This window comes from Prunus dulcis, chromosome 5, assembly GCF_902201215.1.
Source record: "Prunus dulcis chromosome 5, ALMONDv2, whole genome shotgun sequence".
NCBI lineage: Eukaryota > Viridiplantae > Streptophyta > Magnoliopsida > Rosales > Rosaceae > Prunus > Prunus dulcis.
In genome coordinates this window covers 1,041,919-1,047,918 of record NC_047654.1, presented here as the reverse complement: position 1 = coordinate 1,047,918, position 6,000 = coordinate 1,041,919, and positions in this window count along the sequence as shown.

The window sequence follows — 6,000 nt, the reverse complement described above, 5'->3', positions numbered from 1 at the left end:
ATTGGCCTTCTTGCTGTCCTTGCTGACGAGGCGCTTGATCCCGGCAGATGGAGCAGGAGCAATTCCCATATGGGCTTTCTGAGCAGGCGAGACCTCCCTTGTGGAAGACTTGTTCGTGGCAAGAGAAAATCTCAGCTGCTGTCGCTGTGGAGATGTATCTGCTGATCGTGAAACTGCAACTTTATCTCGAGCAGAGCTGCTGCACGCTTTCCCACCCTCGGGGGACTCAGTCGATGACTCCTCCTGCTCAACTGGCAAGTCACTTAGTTTCAAGCAGCGCGACTTCCACCTTTCAATATCTTCAGCAGGGGGCAGGCCATTGACTTTCTTCCGGTGTTCGCTTAGCAGCCAGCGCCATTCACGAAACTTGGCAGGGATGCTCAAAGCTTGTCGAACCTTCGTCATGTCTGGGTCGAGAACGAGCTTCTTTCGAATGGCATCATCTGCAAGCATAAGACAAAAGTTAGTCAGACACACTAAAGAATCCCATGGAAAATAGTAGTAGATCAGAGGGATGCAACTTACCATCACAGTAGGTGAGAGGAACGAGCGGACCGTCGCCAACCTCTCCTTCCCATCTGCCACTGACCTCTAGCACATCCTTGCTCCACACATGATCGCCCTGACTCAGACTATCAAACAACTTGGGTTCGCATACGCGGAGTTGGGCATATTTCTCGAAGCGTCTCACCTCGAAGAAGTAGAAGAACTCCTTCACGGTCAAATCCAACTTGAAGAAGCAGCTCAAATTTTCAAAGCAGATGACCGCCCGATAAACATTCGGAGTACACTGGCTCGGGGCACATTCCATGGCGCAGAACACCTCCCTGAAAAATTTCGACAACGGAAACGTGAAACCCAGCGAGAAATAAAAGGGGCGGAACGTGATAATCCTGGCGCCTGGATTGTTCGGGTCCACACGAGGTATACTATCAGATGAGGGCTCTGCTAACTTGACATGCACATCCTTGGGTATAGCAGAGTCGAAAAGGGCACGCCACGTTTTGAACTGGGCCTCGGTGGTAACACGGTGCAAATTGGCCACAAACTTCTCTTTGGGAACTTGAGAACCGCCCCACAGGTACAAAGGTACTCTTGAGCTTGGTGATCGGCTCTTTCCTTCAGAAGACATGGTCGCTGAGCAGCTGCAAAAAGGAAAAAATTCTACATGTTAGAATGCGAAAAAAAAAGAAGAAAAAAAAAGAGGAACAGCAGCAGCCAAAACAAAAAACAAAAACAAAAAGGCAGCCCAAGCTCGCAGCCCAGCAGGCGTGGCCCATCGCCTCCAGCCCAAACGACCAGCTCCAGCTCGCGCGAGGCCCAACTCGATCGAAGCCCACACGCGTGGCCCGTCACCTCCAGCCCAGATCGCGCAGACCAGCTCAGCTCGCGCCTTGGCCCAATTTGGTCGAAGCCCAGCCCAGGTGGCCCGTCGCCTCCTGCCGAGCAGCGCCTCCAGGCCACTGCTCGAAGCCCAGCGCCTTGGGCTTTCAGCGCGCAGCCCACATCTTGAGCCAGCACTTCCTTGCCTCAGCTGCAGCAGGTTTGCTCCAGCAAGAACCCATAGCCCTTGGACCTCCATGCTCGAGCCCAAACTGTGCAGCCCCAACCTGCTGAACTGCCAACACCTCCAGCCATGCTCCAAGGCATAGACATGCATCCCATTCGACTACCCACATCGGCTAGAAGCATGATCCAAGTTGCCAAAAATTGGAACAAAGGAATATATATATATATATATATATATGTATATATATATAAATATATATATATAACTCAAATCTAAATTACCTTGGGTGTGCGATGAAGACAAGAGCTCAAGAAGAAGGGAAAATTCTCCAAAGCTTACTCTCTCTCACTAATGAAATCGGAATGGATTTTGGATGTGAAGATTAAATTGGAGGAGCCCTACATTTATAACAATAAAAATTCCTTGACCTACAAGGAATCGCAAATTCTTGCCAACCTGGGAGTTCATAAAATTGGCAAGTCAATCACCTCCTCTACGCAGGAGCCCAAGTCCACGAAGGAATCCCAGTTACAGCTGGACAGCCCAACGGATAATTTACATCTCCTACATGCCACCACGTGCCATGCAGAAGCTGGGGGGCATTTGTGGGAACCTAATTAAATCAAAACCCTAGGTCAATTAATTAGGCCAATCAATTTGGGAATTATTTGACCTAATTAGGAGTTACCTAACCTAATTGGGAATTACCTAATCAAATTGGGGGTTACTTGATCCCCAATTTAATTAGGGATTTGGTTAATCAATAATTCCTAAATGCACCAACCCCACCAACCACACCAACTCCACCAACCACACCAACCTCACCAACCACACCAACTCCACCAACCTCTGAAACCCTAGCCTCCGAGACCTCTATAAAAGCATAGCCACACACAATGGTTGAGGTACGTCAGAATTCCTACTCAAACTCTGCATAAGTTATTTCTTAAAAACCCTAGCAACCTCCTCTCTTTCTCTCTCTCACACAAGGCTCCGGCCACCACACACGGCTCCGGCCACCCGGTTTTCCTTGAATTACCCTACCTAACTTAAGCATCGGAGGGCCTTTGGCCAACACCCCCCGGGTGTGGTCTTTTACTCCGATCTGTTTTGCAGGGAGAAAGAGAGGCGGAGAAGACGAAGGAATCTTTTGGCGAATATTCTTTTGGGGCAAATTTACTCCCACAGTTAGCACTGGAAATTGTATTTTCATTGTCTTTTATTCTTGTGGAGTTGCAATTGTGCTCTTGTTTATACAGGATCCATTTCACTCTTCCCGCCACATCTCTAACTAATGACAACCTCTAACTTATATCGCTAAGTGATCTAACTGATTCGACTGTGACAACATAAGCTCATTTAGAAACTAAACTAAACTTTATTCTTGTCCTGTGATCAAACGTATGACTTTTGGTTGAAAAAAGTGGATCAACTTTGTGGTTCTTGTTTGTTGTTACACACCAAAGTTTCCAGCTTTAAACATTGTGGCACCTTTGTATATCATTTCTTCATATTTTCATTTCCTCATATTAGCATTCTGGAGTTTGCATAAGAGTTGATTGAGCTATTGGCAGACCCCAATATGAAAGTTAAAAAAAAGGCCAGAGATTATTCATTCATATGTTGTTGTATTGCATCAAAGAACACAACTTATTCAAAAATAATAAAAATAAAGAAGCATGAATATTTAAAGATGGTGATCATGATTCATGACAACAAATTAAGTTAAGAGTGAAAGGTTTAATACCATTGACCCAATGGGAATAGCAACTGCATCAAACTCATATATGGTTACTGCAACATTAGTGACTCAGCAGCCCAATAAAGTAAACCAAGGCTGGATAATAAAAATTAGCAAGTCCATTAACATGTTGGGTAGACTTTTATCAGGTAACTCAGATGAAGCATGGACATTCATATCATTAAGGCTAGATAATAGGAATTAGCAATGATCTGAATAAACTCAATGGAGCTACCAGCACATTCCCAACAATTTCCTTCCCAAAATTAAATCCATACGGCACTGGTTCACTATAGGCAATTAAAAAACAGCTTAATTGGTACACAGAAGGTGATACACAAACACAATTGATGCATATATAAAAGCAAAAGACCTAACTGCACAAGACTTGGAAAGAGCCTCAAATGCATAAGACTCAGCCTCCCTATACAATCAAACTCTCCCAGAAGGCCCAATTGCCTGGAAGTACATGATGGTTAGTCTTGGAAAGAGCCATGAAATGGAGAAAAAGAAGCTACCTTGCAACAGTGGCTAAAATCACAGCAGACGCATAGGGGCGTTGAGACCATGGTGGAGAAAGCAAATAGGATAAAGGGATTTAGAAAAGAGAAGCTCGCTCAAACTAGAGACGAAAGCAAAGGAGGCCGAGGGAGATAAAAGCCCACGTCGAAGCCAGCGCACCCAACAGGCCTTAAGGGATTGAGAATCGGAGTAGGAAAGGCAATGAAATGGAATCTCGATCGTTTCTTTTATCCTTTTAAATGTTGATAAAGCAGCTCTAATTATCCCATAAGCTAAAATATTAATTGAAAACCAAAAAACCCCTTCATAATCCACAGCCAAATCAGACGTGCATTTCCAAAAACCGCGATGAAAAACTTGAGGAGCTGATGCACAAAATAATAATAATACTAATCAAACAACACCTTAAATTATACCCCAAAATTAAACCTGAGAAATAAAATGTTGATTTAAAACATCTGCAACTAAAAGAAGATTAGACGATTACCTGGGCTCAGTGAATCTCTGAGGCTTATAAGAAGCAGAATTGAAATTAGAAAATGAGAAGAACTAGGAGAGTCAACGGCACCACGGGACAGAGAAGGGTGGAGAACAGAAAATTATAGACGCACCCATTGATATATTCAGTGCACCCATTAAATTCTAAAAAACCCAACTTTACAGTGGACTGAAAAGCCGGCCAGCCATGGCGGCACCACAAATCGAAACCAGTTGGTCAAAACACTCTCTTCTTCTGCTCCTGTGTCCCTCTGAATTGGGCTCCACAAAGATGAATTGCAGCTCTCTGAATTCTCATATGGGACTGCAAGCTTGGTTTTCTTCTGTGGAAAAGGAGGGGACCGTGTGGGCCACCTGGGAAAGTGAAAGATAAACCGTGTGGGCCACCTGGGAAGAGCTTTTCCACCACACTGCGATTTTCCAAGAAGCTCTCTCCTTTCCGTTATTGCCTTTACACTAATCCCATAACACTATAGCATCTTCTTCTCATTGTTTTCAGTTTGGGAGGGATGGAAATCAGATAATTAAAGAAAAAAAAGCAGAGGATCCGTCTTGGAAAGTTCCTTTCTTTTTCTATGTAAATTCCTCAGTTTTCTCAGTAACCAAGCAGAGGTGTTTATGTCTCAAAGAAAAGCACTTGCTTATTAGCTGTGGAAATTGAGAGAGCAACAACTGGTTTCCTGGTTTGCAAATACTCGTCGTGGAGATCAGTCTTCTTCTGACCCATCTTTAACACCTAGTAGTAATCATTACAGACCCTCCTTGAGTTCCTGGGATGAGGCCCACTTCAGAATCAGCAAAGTGGATATTTTTAGCTACTAACCTTGGCCTAGAGATGTTGTCAGCTGCTTGTGATCAGGCTTCCTCCCCAAGAAGACCCCACTTTGCACTATTTGGGATGCTGTTGGCTATTGCAGCTGTGCTTATTTCCATTGGTGAGCTAATTTACAGAGGTCAACAGGAAAACGTTGAGTTCAGGAGCCGGGGAATGCGCTCGTGGTTTTATCATCCACCAATTCCTCCATATACGCCTTTTGGTACTCTTCCTGACATTTATGGAGTAGTTGCTGGCATCTCACAGTGCATTTGCTCTATAGTTCAGTATGTTTACTGCCTTCGGCATGCTGATAGTCCTTTGAAAGCATCCCTTTTGCCTGCCATATTTCTTATCTGTTTAGTTGGTGCAAGACTAAGTAATAAGCGAATGAACGCCAACATAGAGCAGCAGGAGCAGGAGCAGCTGTGGCAGCGGCAGCTTGGGGAGCCGGAGGAGCAGGAGCGGTTGCTGCCGCGAATGAACGCCAATACTTCAAAGTAAACACGAATTACACTGCTCATATGCTGCTTAATTTGCATATTAAATCTTTTTGCAGCTTTTTAGTCTGAGATAATACAAAAGGAAGGCTTCTTCTTATTTATTTATTTTTGGATGGAGACGAGATGGAAATTTTAAGAAATAATTAAGGGAGATTTTATTGGATATCATATCTAGGGGTGGGCATCAATCCGGCCGATCCGACCAAACCGGCCGAACCAAACCGTATTTTCCGGTTTGGTTCGGTTTTGACTTTAAAAAAGTCAACAGTTTTTAAATCTGAACCAAACCGGAGTAATTTGGTTCAGCTGCAGTTTTAAGTTTTAAAAAACCGTGCTAATCCGAAGCGAACCGTTTAAATATTAATTAATTATATTTATATATTTATATATATTAATTTACATGTGTCAATAG